Consider the following 19,350-nt stretch of genomic DNA (forward strand, 5'->3'; position numbering starts at 1 on the left):
TTTGACCTCTCGGGAGCCAACGTCCCACGTGCAACTTATTTCAATGCAAAATCCATAGGTGGTTCGCGGTCAAGGGGGGCTTTTTTGAGCAAATTAGACCGTGTGACCGCGGAACTTGGGGGCCTGATTCAGGGGCCCGTGACGTAACATATATGTCAGTTCGGGGCCGATTGGGTAACGTCAGCGCTCCCATGTACACGAAAGCCATCTGCGACCCGACACTCTGGGTCTCGTGTCGGGGGCCCCGACATGACCCCCGTGCCGATTTTCGGGGCCCTCTGACCTTTCGACCCTTCGGGAGCCAACGTCCCACGTGCAACTTATTTCAATGTAAACTCCATAGGTGGTTCGCGGTCATTGGGGTTTTTTTTGAGCAAATTTGCCAGTGCGACCGCGGAACTTGGGGGCCCGATTCAGGGGCCCGTGACGTAACATATATGTCAATTTGGGGTCGATCGGGCACTTTCCACGAAACACCTACAAAATGAATGGAATAAGTTGCACGTGTCACGGGCCCCGGTTCAGCCCCCGGGGACCCGAGGGACTCCAAATTTGGCCTGCTGGCAGCCTAGGGGCCCCAGAACAACATACTGAGAGCACAAGTGCCTCGCTCGAACACAACTCTTAATTGGCTTCTCAGCCCAACTTTCACAGAAAGGCCTCTTTAGTCTTTAGACCCCAAGACTGTCTTGAGGCACTTTCTGTGTTTTTAGAGGATTTTTTTTTGGCACTCTATAAAACGTTCACGAGACCTTCTGGGGCCCTGAAATTCGAGGTGCCGTGTCGGGGGCCCCTGCGCGACCACCACGTCGAATTTCGTGGCCCTCTGACCTTTTGACCTCTCGGGAGCCAACGTCCCACCTGCTACTTATTCAATGTAAACTCCATAGGTGGTTCGCGGTCATGGGGGGCTTTTTTGAGCAAATTAGATCGTGTGACCGCGGAACTTGGGGGCCTGATTCAGGGGCCCGTGACGTAACATATATGTCAGTTCGGGGCCGATCGGGTAACGTCAGCGCTCCCATGTACATGGAAGCCATCTGCGGCCCGACACTCTGGGTCTCGTGTCGGGGGCCCCAACATGACCCCTGTGCCGATTTTCGGGGCCCTCTGACCTTTCGACCCTTCGGGAGCCAACGTCCCACGTGCAACTTATTTCAATGTAAATTCCATAGGTGGTTCGCGGTCATTGGGGGTATTTTCGAGCAAATTAGCCAGTGCGACCGCGGAACTCGGGGGCCTGATTCAGGGGCCCGTGTCGTAACATATATGTCAGTTTGGGGCCGATCGGGCACTTTCCACGAAACACCTACAAAATGAATGGAATAAGTTGCACGTGTCACGGGCCCCGGGTCGGCCCCCGGGGGTCCGAGCGGTTCCAAACTTGGCCTGCTGGCAGCCTAGGGGCCCCCGAACAACATACTGAGAGCACAAGTGCCTCGCTCGAACGCAACTCTTAATTGGCAAGGCAGAGCAAATCTCTCACACAGGCCTCTTTCACCTGTGTACTGCAAGTCTGTCTCAAGAATGACTTTGCACTTTTGAGGTGAACTTTGCACCCTCAAAGTTTAGGGGTTATTTGGGTAGTTAGGAGGGGTCAGGGACCTCATCCGACAGTGTGTGTCAAGTCAGAGCTCACCAAACGGCTTCTGTGGCCTAAAAAAGCCCTGTCCGCGGACGGCCTAAAAATAAGTTGCCCGTGGGACCTTTTTGTTTGAGTGGTCAAAGGGACCTTTATTTTGGCGCAAAACATTGGGGGCTTCGACTACAGTTTCGTCAAGACCCCCTGCACCACCTATTCAAATTTCGTACGCCTCGGTGCAGGGGAAGCACTTGAAAAAAAATCAGAAAAAATATTCAGAGAAAATTATCGAATCCGCCCATCCCCCGCCCAGCCAATTAAGCACTTGCAAAGGTCCTGCAGGCCCCAAACTTTGCGGATCGTTTGAGGGGCCCCTGAGGGTCAGACCATATCAATTCGGAGTCGTTTCGGACCACGGGGGCCAATTCGGGGGGCGTCCACGAAACACCTACCAAATGAATGGAATAAGTTACACGTGTCAGCGGCCGCCGTTCGGCCACCGGGGACCCGAGGGGCCCCAAATTCGGCACAAAGTTGCGTCACAAAGCCCTCTGTCGCATACCGAGAGGGCTAGCTCGAGGGACACCCTGAAAATTTTTATGGATTTTTCGTATGTCCCTCTGTCTCACATAGGACTCTATGGGATGAGGCCTAAAAGGGTGGTTTTGTTGGCCAGGCCTAAAAAGTTCAGAAAGCAGCTAGGGCCACGGAACTTGGGGACCTGGCTGGGGGGCCGGCGGCGGTACTCTGTGCCAAATTTGGGGGTCCTGTGACCTTTTGACCTCTCGGGAGCCATCGTCCCACGTGCAACTTATTCAATGTAAACTCCGTAGGTGGTTCGCGGTCATGGGGGGCTTTTTTGAGCAAATTGGCCCGTGTGACCGTGGAACGTTGGTGGCGGCCCCGGGGCCCCGTGACGCAACATATATGTCAGTTTGGGGCCAATCGGGCGCCGTCCACGAAACACCTCTGAAAATGAATGAGATAAGTTGCACGTGGGACGTCCAGCCGTTTGGCCCCTAAGGGACCGTTCGGGCCCAGACTTGAAGTTTCGGTTCTCTCTGGGGGCCGAGAAGATGACTGCGGCCTTTCTATGGCATCTTGGAAACAATTTTTTCCCTGTGACCAAAAATGAGTGCTCGTTAGCACAGAGGGCACCTGGCGGGCATGTCCAGGCGGTTCCCGGGCACGACGGTCACTTTTTGCACGATGATGAAAAATAGGTGTCTGGGGTCATTAAAGGCACCCTACGGACAATGAGGGAGAAGAGGGTAAAAAAACAGGCAGTCGGGGTATGGGCGGGCATTTTGGGGGTCAAAGGTCAGTTTTTGCAAAATAGGCAGTCAGGGGGATCAATGGGCACTTTTTGGACAATAGGCAGTCAGGGGGACCAATAGGCACTCTGCTGACAATGAGGATGATGAAGGTGAAGAATAGGCAGTCAGGGGGATCAATAGGCACTCTGCGGGCAGTGAGGAGGAGGAGGGTGAAGAATAGGCAGTCAGGGGGATCAATAGGCTCTCAGCGGACAGTGAGGAGGAGGAGGGTGAAGAATAGGCAGTCAGGGGGATCTATAGGCTCTCAGCGGACAGTGAGGAAGAGGAGGGTGGTGAATAGGTGGTCAGGGGGACAAATAGGCTGTCTACGGGCGATGAAGAGGGTGAGGGGTCGTCGATAGGAACTCAGGGGGACATTTAGGCACTTTGTGGACAAAAAGGTGGTCAGGGGGACAACTAGGCACTTGGGGGGACTGGGGGGGCTTCGGGAGTGACCCACGCAGTGCTTGGGCACCCCCGAAGGTGTCCGTTCGGAGCCTAGGGCCGATCTGGGCGTCTTACCTCCGTTTTAGTAAAAGTGACAAGTAGTCATTCACTTAAGTGGTTCGTGGCGTCCAAGTTTTGAGTACGATCCCTCGCACCAACTATGCGTCATCTGGCAACTTATTTGAATAGAAAAATTTCCACGAACAGCCTAGTTTCCCTTATCTCAGTAACAGCCCCTCATCTTCGCCTCTGCCTCAGTCCCCAGCATCACTGGCTGAGCCGTCCACATCAGCTGGTGGAGAAGGACAGCTTCCTAGCCGAGCCCCCTCAGTGCCGTCACAGCCATCCGACTCTGGAGACAGTCTCTCTGTTGAGGCTCAGGTAAGATACATTAAGAACTTAATTTGATTTAGTCTTTTTTTATTCCACATATACTAAATTTATTCTGTATTTACCAGGGAGTAGTCATTGGACCTGATGGCATTGCTGGGTGGGACAAGGTCCAGGATCTGGCTGCTTATTTGGTGGGTCTTCGTGAGGCTCCTTACCTCACTGACCTGCAGGTGACAGAGGCCATCCAGCTGTGGACAGCTCTCCTGGATGTTGATAAACAGCGCATCAACTACCAGCCTCGACATCAGCCTCAGCTGACGCATGGGCGCTTTAAGGCACCGAAGCGCTCCGGAGTCACTCCAGGTGTGGAGAGCGTCAAACGTTGTCTGATTGGACATCCTGGGGGTCCAGCACAGTGGCCTAGCACCAGCCGCTTGGTTGAGGCCATTTGTACAAAGCTGTGTGCCGTACACAAGTCCACTTCCAAGAAGGCTGGTGTTCGCACCCCCAGGTGGTCTAAAATACTGACCGATTACCACCACATCCGGGATCTGGTGCTTGGCAGTCGCAGGCTGATGGATGAAACAGTGATCCAGCTTTTTGAGCTAAACCAGAAGACGCTCATTCAGTGGTAAGCAAAGCACATTATTTTCTTTAAATTACCTGAATATTTCTAAATTAATATATATGAATAATACATATCATTTATTATCAGGTTTCAACGGAGGCAAAAGGATCAGGAAATGAGTGTACTCACTCAGGGACTGACTCCACTTAATCCAATTGCTGTGGCAGATACGCAGCTTCCTTTGCCGAGGGAAAAATTGGACGAGGCACCGTCAACATCAGGCCCCAAACACCAGTTTGTTTTTCCTCCAAATAAAGAAGGACAGGCACCTCTTCTTCGACCTGGACGAAAGTCTGCTTCAGCAACCACCACAGTTTGCTCTTTCCTGCCAGATGCCACCACGGTGTGCTCCTTCCCACCGGCCCCCACGACGGTATGCCCCATCGCGCAAACCCCCACCACAGTCTGCCACATTGCACCGGCCCCTACCATGGTGTGCCCCGTCAGACCGACCTTCACCACAGTGCGCCCCATCTCGCCAGCCTCCACCACAGTGTGCCCCATCATACCAGCCTCCACCACAGTGCGCCCTATTGCGCCGGCCCCCACCACAGTGCGCCCCATTGTGTCTGCCCCCACCACGGTGTGCTCCTTTCCACCGGCCCCCAGCACGGTGTGCCCCATTGCACCACCCCCCACAGCACCAGGTGTTGTGAAGCCCATTTCAGGACCTGGATCATTGTTTGGCACACTTGTTTTTAACCCAGACATGAGTGTGTCAATGGTGATTCCATCATTTGCTGCACCAACATCCAGTACAGTCCCAGCTTCACCTGCACCTGCTGTTCCTCCACCTGCACCTGCTCCACCTGCACCTGCTGTTCCTCCACCTGCACCTGCTCCACCTGCGCCTGCTGTTCCTGTGTCCCGTTACACCCAGAGGAACAGGCGCAGACGGGAACAGGAGAAGGAAAGTGGTGTCCACAAAAGGAAGTATGTGCGTGCGGTTACTTTTAATGTTTGCAGCAAATGTGGGAAACCCAAGACTAAGGAGTTTGGCCATAGCCGATTTGGTAATGCCACATTTTGTCTGCAAACTTCAAATGGCAAATCCTTAGAGGACTGGTTGGCAGAACAGCGCCAGCAAAATAAAGGACAAACTCCAGCTCCAGAATAAAGTACAAATTGCTGTATATATTTTTGTAAATGTTACATGGGTACTCTCTCTTTCCCTCATTTTATTTAATTTTTGTGTGTTAATATGTAGCCTTTTAAAGTAGCACTTTATAGACTTTATAGACTTTTATATTACATAGGCCCACTCTTATTTTGTCTTGTGTGTACTTATTTAATTGTGTGTACTTATTTGCATTTTATGTAAAAATATATTTATATTTCTTAAAAAAATAACATTTTATACATTGCTTAAAAGCTATATTTTATCTATTACGTGCCCCCACTCTTGCATTTTATTATTTATTCATATTATTGTTTAATATATTGTGTGTATAAAAATAAATATATATATATAGAGTATTGTTTTTATATAATGAGTATAATAAATAAATATATTTATATATAGTATTGTTTTAATATATTATATGTGCATAATAAATAAATATATATTGTATTGTTTTTATTTATTGTATATTATATAGTTTATATATTAAGACATGTTTTTATTTAGTTTTTTTACATTGTTTTACAATTTATATATTTGTATTCATTTTAATAAACCATTTTGCATATTACTTGTTTTTGTGTGCATTCATTTAAAGTTATTATTACATAAAGAAATATAATATATATATATATATATATATATATAATATATATACATAAGCATGCATACATATGTTTAATTGAAACATTTTTATTCATTTTTAACTAACGTAATAAGCTTTTTAAGAACAATATCCACATAATAATAGTAATATCAATATAATTGCCTGTGTTACGTCAGTAAAATTTCAACAAGAGCGCAGCTGATTGGCTCCGCTGAAACCGACACTGATTGGATATTGTGTTACACAGATCGTGTGTTCGAATCCAGCACGCAAAAAATGACATTTAGAATGACATGCAATATGCAACCAAAATACCACATTATGCACAGTCACAAAGCCGCGAACACTACTGCAAGCGAAATTTGTCGCATTTTTCCGTTTTTTGCGACTTGTTCGCTTGCGAGTGAGCGAGAAGATTGGGCCCCTTCCTTTGCGCAGCGAGCGCTCTACCACTTGAGCTAATTCCCCTCGGTGACATAAATTGGCCGATTTTTCAACGTGGTCAAAAAATATAATAAAAGATCACATCTGCTCTGTGGTGGCCTCTTTGCCCTGCCCGCCATTTAGTCGTCAAATTACCTGGAATATCGCGCTTTTCTTTTGAAGGCCCTACCTGGTCCTGCTCCAGTAAACGTGTGAGGAGCCCTGCATGCCGAATGACGAGTTACTCAGAAACAATGCAAATTGGCACCACTTTGGATTGACATTCTGCTACTTTCCTCCAAGGCTGTTTTTTTTTTTTTATTTATTCTCTTCCGCCCGGGCAGCAGCAATCAGCAATCTCGAGGTTCCATGGTGTAATGGTTAGCACTCTGGACTCTGAATCCAGCGATCCGAGTTTAAACCTAGCTGCTTCAACCTTAAGTCCACCAGCTTCCACTTGACCAAAACGCTATCCTTCTCCCAGATGGTCACGTCGCTTCTGGTGATGATTCCAATGGCCTGATCGAGCGCTCTACTATTTGAGCTAATTTCCCTCGGTGCTGTTCATTGGCCGCTTTTTCGACGTGGTCAAAAAATAAAATAAGAGATCACATCTGCTCTGTGGTGGCCTCTTTGCCCTGCCCGCCATTTAGTCGTCAAATTACCTGGAATATCGCGCTTTTCTTTTGAAGGCCCTACCTGGTCCTGCTCCAGTAAACGTGTGAGGAGCCCTGCATGCCGAATCACGAGTTACTCAGAAACAATGCAAATTGGCACCGCCTTGGATTGACATTCTGCTATTTTCCTCCAAGGCTGTTTTTTTTTTTTATTCATTCTCTTTCGCCCGGGCAGCAGCATTCAGTAGCCTAAAGGTTCCATGGTGTAATGGTTAGCACTCTGGACTCTGAATCCAGCGATCCGAGTTCAAATCTCGGTGGAACCTGCCGTTTTGCCAGCACTGCTCAAAAAAGCTGGATTAGCATGCTAATCCCTTGGAGTCTGGAGAATGACAGTTAGTCTGGGCTTTGTAGTAATGTGAGCTGAAAGTGGCCGGTTAGCTCAGCTGGTTAGAGCGTGGTGCTAATAACGCCAATGTCGAGGGTTCGAGCCCTGTATTGGCCAAACTTTTACTGTCTTAGGACTCAGAGGCATTTTAAGGCTCTGATCGGTCTCACAGACATGCATGTTGCAGGAAAGCTGAGTCAACGCAGCCGAAATAGCTCAGTTGGGAGAGCGTTAGACTGAAGATCTAAAGGTCCCTAGTTCGATCCCGGGTTTCGGCAAAGCAGTGTGGTAGTTCTGTTTTTGGCATGAGGGTCAGGTGACCGAAACTCATCCAAAAAACCTAGCTGCTTCACCCTTAAGTCCACCTGCTTCCACTTGACCAAAACGATATCCTTCTCCCAGATCAGGGGTCACCAATCCTGGTCGTGGAGGGCTGGTGTCCCTGCAGGGTTTAGCTCCATCTTGCCTCAACACACCTGCCTGGATGTTTCAAGTATACCCAGTAAGACCTTGATTAGCTTGGTCAGGTGTGTTTGATTAGGGTTGGAACTAAAATCTGCAGGACACCGGCCCTCCAGGAACAAGTTTGGTGATCACTGTCCCAGATGGTCGCTTCTGGTGATGATTCCAATGGCCTGATCGACAGCACTCTGCTATATATTTAGCGCTTTGATGTCCCACTGCGGATGCGCCACTGAATAAAAGAAAACTGTGACTTGATAGGGCTTCTGAGGTGTTGCAATGCTAAGTACTACGCAGGAACCGGCAAAGCTGAACTAAGAAGTTTTGCTTTCAACCCTCAAGGTGCCGCCAGCTTTGCAATGAAGGAAATGTGAAAGGCAAGGAAGCAGAAGTGGAGAATGCGGGCATCGATCCCGCTACCTCTCGCATGCTAAGCGAGCGCTCAACCACTTGAGCTAATTCCCCTCGGTGACATAAATTGGCCTATTTTTCAACGTGGTCAAAAAATATAATAAAAGATCACATCTGCTCTGTAGTGGCCTCTTTGCCCTGCCCGCCATTTAGTCGTCAAATTACCTGGAATATCGCGCTTTTCTTTTGAAGGCCCTACCTGGTCCTGCTCCAGTAAACGTGTGAGGAGCCCTGCATGCCGAATGACGAGTTACTCAGAAACAATGCAAATTGGCACCACTTTGGATTGACATTCTGCTACTTTCCTCCAAGGCTGTTTTTTTTTTTTTATTCATTCTCTTCCGCCCGGGCAGCAGCAATCAGCAATCTCGAGGTTCCATGGTGTAATGGTTAGCACTCTGGACTCTGAATCCAGCGATCCGAGTTAAAACCTAGCTGCTTCAACCTTAAGTCCACCAGCTTCCACTTGACCAAAACGCTATCCTTCTCCCAGATGGTCACGTCGCTTCTGGTGATGATTCCAATGGCCTGATCGAGCGCTCTACTATTTGAGCTAATTTCCCTCGGTGCTGTTCATTGGCCGCTTTTTCGACGTGGTCAAAAAATAAAATAAGAGATCACATCTGCTCTGTGGTGGCCTCTTTGCCCTGCCCGCCATTTAGTCGTCAAATTACCTGGAATATCGCGCTTTTCTTTTGAAGGCCCTACCTGGTCCTGCTCCAGTAAACGTGTGAGGAGCCCTGCATGCCGAATCACGAGTTACTCAGAAACAATGCAAATTGGCACCGCCTTGGATTGACATTCTGCTATTTTCCTCCAAGGCTGTTTTTTTTTTTTATTCATTCTCTTTCGCCCGGGCAGCAGCATACAGTAGCCTAAAGGTTCCATGGTGTAATGGTTAGCACTCTGGACTCTGAATCCAGCGATCCGAGTTCAAATCTCGGTGGAACCTGGCTTTTTGCCAGCACTGCTCAAAAAAGCTGGAATATCATGCTAATCCCTTGGAGTCTGGAGAATGACAGTTAGTCTGGGCTTTGTAGTAAAGTGAGCTGAAAGTGGCCGGTTAGCTCAGCTGGTTAGAGCGTGGTGCTAATAACGCCAAGGTCGTGGGTTCAAGCCCCGTATTGGCCAAACTTTTACTGTCTTAGGACTCAGAGGCATTTTAAGGCTCTGATCGGTCTCACAGACATGCATGTTGCAGGAAAGCTGAGTCAACGCAGCCGAAATAGCTCAGTTGGGAGAGCGTTAGACTGAAGATCTAAAGGTCCCTGGTTCGATCCCGGGTTTCGGCAAAGCAGTGTGATAGCTCTGTTTTTGGCATGAGGGTCAGGTGACCGAAACTCATCCAAAAAACCTAGCTGCTTCACCCTTAAGTCCACCTGCTTCCACTTGACCAAAACGATATCCTTCTCCCAGATCAGGGGTCACCAATCCTGGTCGTGGAGGGCTGGTGTCCCTGCAGGGTTTAGCTCCATCTTGCCTCAACACACCTGCCTGGATGTTTCAAGTATACCCAGTAAGACCTTGATTAGCTTGGTCAGGTGTGTTTGATTAGGGTTGGAACTAAAATCTGCAGGACACCGGCCCTCCAGGAACAAGTTTGGTGATCACTGTCCCAGATGGTCGCTTCTGGTGATGATTCCAATGGCCTGATCGACAGCACTCTGCTATATATTTAGCGCTTTGATGTCCCACTGCGGATGCGCCACTGAATAAAAGAAAACTGTGACTTGATAGGGCTTCTGAGGTGTTGCAATGCTAAGTACTATGCAGGAACCGGCAAAGCTGAACTAAGAAGTTTTGCTTTCAACCCTCAAGGTGCCGCCAGCTTTGCAATGAAGGAAATGTGAAAGGCAAGGAAGCAGAAGTGGAGAATGCGACATCGATCCCGCTACCTCTCGCATGCTAAGCGAGCGCTCTACCACTTGAGCTAATTCCCCTCGGTGACATAAATTGGCCGATTTTTCAACGTGGTCAAAAATTATAATAAAAGATCACATCTGCTCTGTGGTGGCCTCTTTGCCCTGCCCGCCATTTAGTCGTCAAATTACCTGGAATATCGCGCTTTTCTTTTGAAGGCCCTACCTGGTCCTGCTCCAGTAAACGTGTGAGGAGCCCTGCATGCCGAATGACGAGTTACTCAGAAACAATGCAAATTGGCACCACTTTGGATTGACATTCTGCTACTTTCCTACAAGGCTGTTTTTTTTTTTTTTATTCATTCTCTTCCGCCCGAGCAGCAGCAATCAGCAATCTCGAGGTTCCATGGTGTAATGGTTAGCACTCTGGACTCTGAATCCAGCGATCCGAGTTTAAACCTAGCTGCTTCAACCTTAAGTCCACCAGCTTCCACTTGACCAAAACGCTATCCTTCTCCCAGATGGTCACGTCGCTTCTGGTGATGATTCCAATGGCCTGATCGAGCGCTCTACTATTTGAGCTAATTTCCCTCGGTGCTGTTCATTGGCCGCTTTTTCGACGTGGTCAAAAAATAAAATAAGAGATCACATCTGCTCTGTGGTGGCCTCTTTGCCCTGCCCGCCATTTAGTCGTCAAATTACCTGGAATATCGCGCTTTTCTTTTGAAGGCCCTACCTGGTCCTGCTCCAGTAAACGTGTGAGGAGCCCTGCATGCCGAATCACGAGTTACTCAGAAACAATGCAAATTGGCACCGCCTTGGATTGACATTCTGCTATTTTCCTCCAAGGCTGTTTTTTTTTTTTTATTCATTCTCTTTCGCCCGGGCAGCAGCATTCAGTAGCCTAAAGGTTCCATGGTGTAATGGTTAGCACTCTGGACTCTGAATCCAGCGATCCGAGTTCAAATCTCGGTGGAACCTGGCTTTTTGCCAGCACTGCTCAAAAAAGCTGGAATATCATGCTAATCCCTTGGAGTCTGGAGAATGACAGTTAGTCTGGGCTTTGTAGTAATGTGAGCTGCAAGTGGCCGGTTAGCTCAGCTGGTTAGAGCGTGGTGCTAATAACGCCAAGGTCGTGGGTTCGAGCCCCGTATTGGCCAAACTTTTACTGTCTTAGGACACAGAGGCATTTTAAGGCTCTGATCGGTCTCACAGACATGCATGTTGCAGGAAAGCTGAGTCAACGCAGCCGAAATAGCTCAGTTGGGAGAGCGTTAGACTGAAGATCTGAAGGTCCCTGGTTCGATCCCGGGTTTCGGCAAAGCAGTGTGGTAGTTCTGTTTTTGGCATGAGGGTCAGATGACCGAAACTCATCCAAAAAACCTAGCTGCTTCACCCTTAAGTCCACCTGCTTCCACTTGACCAAAACGATATCCTTCTCCCAGATCAGGGGTCACCAATCCTGGTCGTGGAGGGCTGGTGTCCCTGCAGGGTTTAGCTCCATCTTGCCTCAACACACCTGCCTGGATGTTTCAAGTATACCCAGTAAGACCTTGATTAGCTTGGTCAGGTGTGTTTGATTAGGGTTGGAACTAAAATCTGCAGGACACCGGCCCTCCAGGAACAAGTTTGGTGATCACTGTCCCAGATGGTCGCTTCTGGTGATGATTCCAATGGCCTGATCGACAGCACTCTGCTATATATTTAGCGCTTTGATGTCCCACTGCGGATGCGCCACTGAATAAAAGAAAACTGTGACTTGATAGGGCTTCTGAGGTGTTGCAATGCTAAGTACTACACAGGAACCGGCAAAGCTGAACTAAGAAGTTTTGCTTTCAACCCTCAAGGTGCCGCCAGCTTTGCAATGAAGGAAATGTGAAAGGCAAGGAAGCAGAAGTGGAGAATGCGGGCATCGATCCCGCTACCTCTCACATGCTAAGCGAGCGCTCTACCACTTGAGCTAATTCCCCTCGGTGACATAAATTGGCCGATTTTTCAACGTGGTCAAAAATTATAATAAAAGATCACATCTGCTCTGTGGTGGCCTCTTTGCCCTGCCCGCCATTTAGTCGTCAAATTACCTGGAATATCACGCTTTTCTTTTGAAGGCCCTACCTGGTCCTGCTCCAGTAAACGTGTGAGGAGCCCTGCATGCCGAATGACGAGTTACTCAGAAACAATGCAAATTGGCACCACTTTGGATTGACATTCTGCTACTTTCCTCCAAGGCTGTTTTTTTTTTTTAATTCATTCTCTTCCGCCCGGGCAGCAGCAATCAGCAATCTCGAGGTTCCATGGTGTAATGGTTAGCACTCTGGACTCTGAATCCAGCAATCCGAGTTTAAACCTAGCTGCTTCAACCTTAAGTCCACCAGCTTCCACTTGACCAAAACGCTATCCTTCTCCCAGATGGTCACGTCGCTTCTGGTGATGATTCCAATGGCCTGATCGACAGCACTCTGCTATATATTTAGCGCTTTGATGTCCCACTGCGGATGCGCCACTGAATAAAAGAAAACTGTGACTTGATAGGGCTTCTGAGGTGTTGCAATGCTAAGTACTACACAGGAACCGGCAAAGCTGAACTAATTAGTTTTGCTTTCAACCCTCAAGGTGCCGCCAGCTTTGCAATGAAGGAAATGTGAAAGGCAAGGAAACAGAAGTGGAGAATGCGGGCATCGATCCCGCTACCTCTCGCATGCTAAGCGAGCGCTCTACCACTTGAGCTAATTCCCCTCGGTGCCATAAATTGGCCGATTTTTCGACGTGGTCAAAAAATATAATAAAAGATCACATCTGCTCTGTGGTGGCCTCTTTGCCCTGCCCGCCATTTAGTCGTCAAATTACCTGGAATATCGCGCTTTTCTTTTGAAGGACCTACCTGGTCCTGCTCCATTAAACTTGTGAGGAGCCCTGCATGCCGAATGACGAGTTACTCAGAAACAATGCAAATTGGCACCACTTTGGATTGACATTCTGCTACTTTCCTCCAAGGCTGTTTTTTTTTTTTTTAAACATTCTCTTCCGCCCGGGCAGCAGCAATCAGCAATCTCGAGGTTCCATGGTGTAATGGTTAGCACTCTGGACTCTGAATCCAGCGATCCGAGATTAAACCTAGCTGCTTCAACCTTAAGTCCACCAGCTTCCACTTGACCAAAATGCTATCCTTCTCCCAGATGGTCACGTCGCTTCTGGTGATGATTCCAATGGCCTGATCGAGCGCTCTACTATTTGAGCTAATTTCCCTCGGTGCTGTTCATTGGCCGCTTTTTCGACGTGGTCAAAAAATAAAATAAAAGATCACATCTGCTCTGTGGTGGCCTCTTTGCCCTGCCCACCATTTAGTCGTCAAATTACCTGGAATATCGCGCTTTTCTTTTGAAGGCCCTACCTGGTCCTGCTCCAGTAAACGTGTGAGGAGCCCTGCATGCCGAATCACGAGTTACTCAGAAACAATGCAAATTGGCACCGCCTTGGATTGACATTCTGCTATTTTCCTCCAAGGCTGTTTTTTTTTTTTATTCATTCTCTTCCGCCCGGGCAGCAGCATTCAGTAGCCTAAAGGTTCCATGGTGTAATGGTTAGCACTCTGGACTCTGAATCCAGCGATCCGAGTTCAAATCTCGGTGGAAACTGGCTTTTTGCCAGCACTGCTCAAAAAAGCTGGAATAGCATGCTAATCCCTTGGAGTCTGGAGAATGACAGTTAGTCTGGGCTTTGTAGTAATGTGAGCTGAAAGTGGCCGGTTAGCTCAGATGGTTAGAGCGTGGTGCTAATAACGCCAAGGTCGAGGGTTCGAGCCTCGTATTGGCCAAACTTTTACTGTCTTAGGACTCAGAGGCATTTTAAGGCTCTGATCGGTCTCACAGACATGCATGTTGCAGGAAAGCTGACTCAACGCAGCCGAAATAGCTCAGTTGGGAGAGCGTTAGACTGAAGATCTAAAGGTCCCTGGTTCGATCCCGGTTTTCGGCAAAACAGTGTGGTAGTTCTGTTTTTGGCATGAGGGTCAGGTGACCGAAACTCATCCAAAAAACCTAGCTGCTTCACCCTTAAGTCCACCTGCTTCCACTTGATCAAAACGATATCCTTCTCCCAGATCAGGGGTCACCAATCCTGGTCGTGGAGGGCTGGTGTCCCTGCAGGGTTTAGCTCCATTTTGCCTCAACACACCTGCCTGGATGTTTCAAGTATACCCAGTAAGACCTTGATTAGCTTGGTCAGGTGTGTTTGATTAGGGTTGGAACTAAAATCTGCAGGACACCGGCCCTCCAGGAACAAGTTTGGTGATCACTGTCCCAGTTGGTCGCTTCTGGTGATGATTCCAATGGCCTGATCGACAGCACTCTGCTATATATTTAGCGCTTTGATGTCCCACTGCGGATGCGCCACTGAATAAAAGAAAACTGTGACTTGATAGGGCTTCTGAGGTGTTGCAATGCTAAGTACTACGCAGGAACCGGCAAAGCTGAACTAAGAAGTTTTGCTTTCAACCCTCAAGGTGCCGCCAGCTTTGCAATGAAGGAAATGTGAAAGGCAAGGAAGCAGAAGTGGAGAATGCGGGCATCGATCCCGCTACCTCTCGCATGCTAAGCGAGCGCTCTACCACTTGAGCTAATTCCCCTCGGTGACATAAATTGGCCGATTTTTCAACGTGGTCAAAAAATATAATAAAAGATCACATCTGCTCTGTGGTGGCCTGTTTGCCCTGCCCACCATTTAGTCGTCAAATTACCTGGAATATCGCGCTTTTCTTTTGAAGGCCCTACCTGGTCCTGCTCCAGTAAACGTGTGAGGAGCCCTGCATGCCGAATGACGAGTTACTCAGAAACAATGCAAATTGGCACCACTTTGGATTGACATTCTGCTACTTTCCTCCAAGGCTGTTTTTTTTTTTTTTTATTCATTCTCTTCCGCCCGGGCAGCAGCAATCAGCAATCTCGAGGTTCCATGGTGTAATGGTTAGCACTCTGGACTCTGAATCCAGCGATCCGAGTTTAAACCTAGCTGCTTCAACCTTAAGTCCACCAGCTTCCACTTGACCAAAACGCTATCCTTCTCCCAGATGGTCACGTCGCTTCTGGTGATGATTCCAATGGCCTGATCGAGCGCTCTACTATTTGAGCTAATTTCCCTCGGTGCAGTTCATTGGCCGCTTTTTCGACGTGGTCAAAAAATAAAATAAAAGATCACATCTGCTCTGTGGTGGCCTCTTTGCCCTGCCCGCCATTTAGTCGTCAAATTACCTGGAATATCGCGCTTTTCTTTTGAAGGCCCTACCTGGTCCTGCTCCAGTAAACGTGTGAGGAGCCCTGCATGCCGAATCACGAGTTACTCAGAAACAATGCAAATTGGCACCGCCTTGGATTGACATTCTGCTATTTTCCTCCAAGGCTGTTTTTTTTTTATTCATTCTCTTCCGCCCGGGCAGCAGCATTCATTAGCCTAAAGGTTCCATGGTGTAATGGTTAGCACTCTGGACTCTGAATCCAGCGATCCGAGTTCAAATCTCGGTGGAACCTGGCTTTTTGCCAGCACTGCTCAAAAAAGCTGGAATAGCATGCTAATCCCTTGGAGTCTGGAGAATGACAGTTAGTCTGGCCTTTGTAGTAATGTGAGCTGAAAGTGGCCGGTTAGCTCAGCTGGTTAGAGCGTGGTGCTAATAACGCCAAGGTCACGGGTTCGAGCCCCGTATTGGCCAAACTTTTACTGTCTTAGGACTCAGAGTCATTTTAAGGCTCTGATCGGTCTCGCAGACATGCATGTTGCAGGAAAGCTGAGTCAAGGCAGCCGAAATAGCTCAGTTGGGAGAGCGTTAGACTGAAGATCTAAAGGTCCCTGGTTCGATCCCGGGTTTCGGCAAAGCAGTGTGGTAGTTCTGTTTTTGGCATGAGGGTCAGGTGACCGAAACTCATCCAAAAAACCTAGCTGCTTCACCCTTAAGTCCACCTGCTTCCACTTGACCAAAACGATATCCTTCTCCCAGATCAGGGGTCACCAATCCTGGTCGTGGAGGGCTGGTGTCCCTGCAGGGTTTAGCTCCATCTTGCCTCAACACACCTGCCTGGATGTTTCAAGTATACCCAGTAAGACCTTGATTAGCTTGGTCAGGTGTGTTTGATTAGGGTTGGAACTAAAATCTGCAGGACACCGGCCCTCCAGGAACAAGTTTGGTGATCACTGTCCCAGATGGTCGCTTCTGGTGATGATTCCAATGGCCTGATCGACAGCACTCTGCTATATATTTAGCGCTTTGATGTCCCACTGCGGATGCGCCACTGAATAAAAGAAAACTGTGACTTGATAGGGCTTCTGAGGTGTTGCAATGCTAAGTACTACACAGGAACCGGCAAAGCTGAACTAAGAAGTTTTGCTTTCAACCCTCAAGGTGCCGCCAGCTTTGCAATGAAGGAAATGTGAAAGGCAAGGAAACAGAAGTGGAGAATGCGGGCATCGATCCCGCTACCTCTCGCATGCTAAGCGAGCGCTCTTTTTTTTTTTTTTTTTTTTTTTCTTTTTTTTTTTTTTTCTTTATTCAAAAACTTATCACATTAACATTCAAATACTTCAAGAAATTTCACAAAACAAATACATTAAAATAAACATTCTTCATAAAATAACATCCTCTTTGGGCATTTTCCACTTTAAACCATTTAAAACATTATACACTTCATCATTAAACACATCATAAAAGCTTGGTAACATATCTTCTCCTTTAAAATACCAGTACAGACTTTTTATGTAACTTTCCATTTTTCGTTTTAGTATATTCCACACATTTAAAACAACTTTTTCCTGTTTTGCTACATTTCTTCTTTCCCACACACATTTTTTAATCATCATTATAAGAAGATTTACAAACTTTTTGTTTTTGTTTTCCATATTCCATCCGAACATCACTAGAGTATTCCATTCCAATTGTTCTTCATCCCAATCTTTTAATAAATCTTTTAGCATTTTTTGGCATTTCATGTAAAAACATTCTAATTCTTTACAGTATAAAAACAGGTGTAAAATTCCTTCATCTTCTTGAAAACATACCTTACATGTTGCATTTGGTTCTCTCTGTATCTTTGTTAAAATGCACTCAGTAAAAATTGCCTTGTGTCTTATAAAATATTCAAAACATTCCAATCTTGTTTCTATTATTTTCCCTCTCATGTTTTTCCATATATTTTCCTTTTTCACACTATTCAATCTTTGTACCCAAAAGTTATTTGCTATTGGTTCTTGAAATACACTATCTCTAAAATACACATAAAAGTCTTTCAGTAAACAATCTTTAAAATCACAAAGCTTTCCTTTTAAATTGACATGTATGATTTTTTCATTCCCACCTTCTTCCATATTTTCTATTCTTGTAATCCATTCTTTTGGTATGGCACCTTTGACCGTTTCAAGTTTATTTTCTATTTCCTTTACACTGTATTCCTCTTTAGCTTCTTCCATTAAGTCGACTATATATTGCTTAGTTAAAAATCCCTTTTTGAATTCATAAAGAACATCCCTTATTCTTAAAATCCCTACATCCATCCATTTTTTAAAAAATAGTTCCTTCCCTTCTTTTAAAATACTTTTATTTAAAAACAAAGGTTGATTTAACAAGTTTTCTCTTCCCTTTACTTGATAAAATACTCCGTCTAAAAATTTCCCCCATGCACTTAAAATTTCTTGATAAAACCCTGGTAACTTTTCCGTCATCCAGTTTTTTGTTTTTAACCAAAGAATGTCTTCTCCTAAGTTAAAATTGCCAACTTTGTTTAAAAAATATTTCATAACTTTTTTCCATTCTGTTGAGTTCTCCTCTTGTAAAAGCTTTTTAACTATTTTGATTCTAAGACAATTCTTTCTTTGTTTAATATCCATCAATCCTATCCCTCCTTCTTCTGTTGCTCCAATTATTGTATTGTACGCAATTCTTGGGGGTTTCCCCTCCCATAAAAAATCTTGAACACACTTTTTCAATCTCCCTTCTATCCAACATGGCATTTCTGTTACATATAATTTATACCATAGCTTTGATGTCATTAAAACATTTAAAATTAAGGCTTTCCCCTTTAAGCAAAGTTCTCTCATCCTCCAGAAATTTAATCTTGATTCTATTCCTCTTATTAGATCATCCCACATCTTTTCTGTTGCTTTTCTTTCATTTTTACCAATTAAAATTCCTAAAATTTTCAGCTCTTCTACTTCTCTAAATTGAAAACAATCTGTTAAAATATCTGCTTTACCAAACCTCATATATTGTGTTTTATTTTCATTTATTTTGCTTCCTGTTCCCTTACAAAACTCCTGTACTTTTTTCATGGCTTCTTTTACACTCTTTTTCTCCTTCACTATTATTGTTGTATCATCAGCATACTGGTATATTTTTCCTTCATCCTCCTCTTCTTCTATTTTTATTCCTTTAATTTTAGTTTCTTGTTTTATTGCTAACCCTAAAGGTTCTGCGACTAGGGAATATAATAGCGCTGAAAGAGGACATCCTTGTCTAATTGATCTTGTAATTTTAAAACAATCTGTTAAAAAACCATTGCATTTTACTTTTGTTAAAGCCCCTTTATATAAAATTTTAATCCAATTAATAAAATTCTCTCCAAATCCAAATGTTTTGAGCACATCAAATAAGTAAGTATGTTCTACTCTGTCAAAAGCCTTTTCAAAATCTACACTAATTAAAAAACCATTCATCTTCTTTTCTTGTATATAATCTATTGTGCTTTTAATACTCATTGTTACATCTGCAATATCTCTCCCTTTTATTGCATATGCTTGGTTTGATTTAATTAATTTAGGCATTACTTCCTTTAATCTATTCGCTAAAACTTTTGCTAAAATCTTTAAATCTGTATTTAACATTGTTATTGGTCTATAATTTTGTAATTCAGTTTTTGCTCCTTTTCTTTTATATATTAACTTCATTAATCCCATCCCCATTCTTTCATTCATCTCTTTACATTTAAAAATTCCTTTAAAAACTTCTTTTAGTATTCCTTTTAAAATATCTTTAAAAACAATATAAAATTCATTTCCTATTCCATCTATACCTGGACTTTTCTTTTTATTTAGTTGATTTATTGCAATTTCAATCTCTTCTTCATCTATTTCTCTGTCACATTCTTTGTTGTCATCTTTTTCTAATTTTACTTTTATATAA

At 45.6% G+C, this 19,350-nt stretch overlaps 17 non-coding genes across 17 annotated transcripts; 13 read left to right on the plus strand and 4 right to left on the minus strand.

The window, feature by feature from the left end:
* The first annotated feature begins 7,327 nt into the window (after nucleotides 1-7,327).
* Nucleotides 7,328-7,399, plus strand: trnaq-cug (transfer RNA glutamine (anticodon CUG)). Its single transcript has one exon. It is a non-coding gene; the product is annotated as a tRNA-Gln (tRNA).
* A 267-nt stretch (nucleotides 7,400-7,666) lies between these two features.
* On the plus strand, nucleotides 7,667-7,739 carry trnaf-gaa (transfer RNA phenylalanine (anticodon GAA)). The gene has a single exon. It is a non-coding gene; the product is annotated as a tRNA-Phe (tRNA).
* A 576-nt stretch (nucleotides 7,740-8,315) lies between these two features.
* Nucleotides 8,316-8,388, minus strand: trnaa-agc (transfer RNA alanine (anticodon AGC)). Its single transcript has one exon. It is a non-coding gene; the product is annotated as a tRNA-Ala (tRNA).
* An 826-nt stretch (nucleotides 8,389-9,214) lies between these two features.
* Nucleotides 9,215-9,286, plus strand: trnaq-cug (transfer RNA glutamine (anticodon CUG)). Its single transcript has one exon. It is a non-coding gene; the product is annotated as a tRNA-Gln (tRNA).
* A 105-nt stretch (nucleotides 9,287-9,391) lies between these two features.
* Nucleotides 9,392-9,465, plus strand: trnai-aau (transfer RNA isoleucine (anticodon AAU)). The gene has a single exon. It is a non-coding gene; the product is annotated as a tRNA-Ile (tRNA).
* Nucleotides 9,466-9,553: 88 nt separating this feature from the next.
* Nucleotides 9,554-9,626, plus strand: trnaf-gaa (transfer RNA phenylalanine (anticodon GAA)). The gene has a single exon. It is a non-coding gene; the product is annotated as a tRNA-Phe (tRNA).
* A 1,476-nt stretch (nucleotides 9,627-11,102) lies between these two features.
* trnaq-cug (transfer RNA glutamine (anticodon CUG)) lies at nucleotides 11,103-11,174 on the plus strand. Its single transcript has one exon. It is a non-coding gene; the product is annotated as a tRNA-Gln (tRNA).
* A 105-nt stretch (nucleotides 11,175-11,279) lies between these two features.
* Nucleotides 11,280-11,353, plus strand: trnai-aau (transfer RNA isoleucine (anticodon AAU)). Its single transcript has one exon. It is a non-coding gene; the product is annotated as a tRNA-Ile (tRNA).
* An 88-nt stretch (nucleotides 11,354-11,441) lies between these two features.
* trnaf-gaa (transfer RNA phenylalanine (anticodon GAA)) lies at nucleotides 11,442-11,514 on the plus strand. Its single transcript has one exon. It is a non-coding gene; the product is annotated as a tRNA-Phe (tRNA).
* A 576-nt stretch (nucleotides 11,515-12,090) lies between these two features.
* trnaa-agc (transfer RNA alanine (anticodon AGC)) lies at nucleotides 12,091-12,163 on the minus strand. Its single transcript has one exon. It is a non-coding gene; the product is annotated as a tRNA-Ala (tRNA).
* Nucleotides 12,164-12,856: 693 nt separating this feature from the next.
* Nucleotides 12,857-12,929, minus strand: trnaa-agc (transfer RNA alanine (anticodon AGC)). Its single transcript has one exon. It is a non-coding gene; the product is annotated as a tRNA-Ala (tRNA).
* Nucleotides 12,930-13,756: 827 nt separating this feature from the next.
* Nucleotides 13,757-13,828, plus strand: trnaq-cug (transfer RNA glutamine (anticodon CUG)). Its single transcript has one exon. It is a non-coding gene; the product is annotated as a tRNA-Gln (tRNA).
* Nucleotides 13,829-14,095: 267 nt separating this feature from the next.
* trnaf-gaa (transfer RNA phenylalanine (anticodon GAA)) lies at nucleotides 14,096-14,168 on the plus strand. The gene has a single exon. It is a non-coding gene; the product is annotated as a tRNA-Phe (tRNA).
* A 576-nt stretch (nucleotides 14,169-14,744) lies between these two features.
* trnaa-agc (transfer RNA alanine (anticodon AGC)) lies at nucleotides 14,745-14,817 on the minus strand. Its single transcript has one exon. It is a non-coding gene; the product is annotated as a tRNA-Ala (tRNA).
* An 826-nt stretch (nucleotides 14,818-15,643) lies between these two features.
* Nucleotides 15,644-15,715, plus strand: trnaq-cug (transfer RNA glutamine (anticodon CUG)). The gene has a single exon. It is a non-coding gene; the product is annotated as a tRNA-Gln (tRNA).
* Nucleotides 15,716-15,820: 105 nt separating this feature from the next.
* trnai-aau (transfer RNA isoleucine (anticodon AAU)) lies at nucleotides 15,821-15,894 on the plus strand. The gene has a single exon. It is a non-coding gene; the product is annotated as a tRNA-Ile (tRNA).
* An 88-nt stretch (nucleotides 15,895-15,982) lies between these two features.
* trnaf-gaa (transfer RNA phenylalanine (anticodon GAA)) lies at nucleotides 15,983-16,055 on the plus strand. The gene has a single exon. It is a non-coding gene; the product is annotated as a tRNA-Phe (tRNA).
* The last annotated feature ends 3,295 nt before the right edge of the window (nucleotides 16,056-19,350 follow it).

The sequence above is a fragment of the Danio rerio genome, chromosome 3 (genome assembly GCF_052040795.2).
Source record: "Danio rerio strain M-AB ecotype USA chromosome 3, GRCz13ab, whole genome shotgun sequence".
Classification (NCBI taxonomy): Eukaryota; Metazoa; Chordata; class Actinopteri; order Cypriniformes; family Danionidae; genus Danio; species Danio rerio.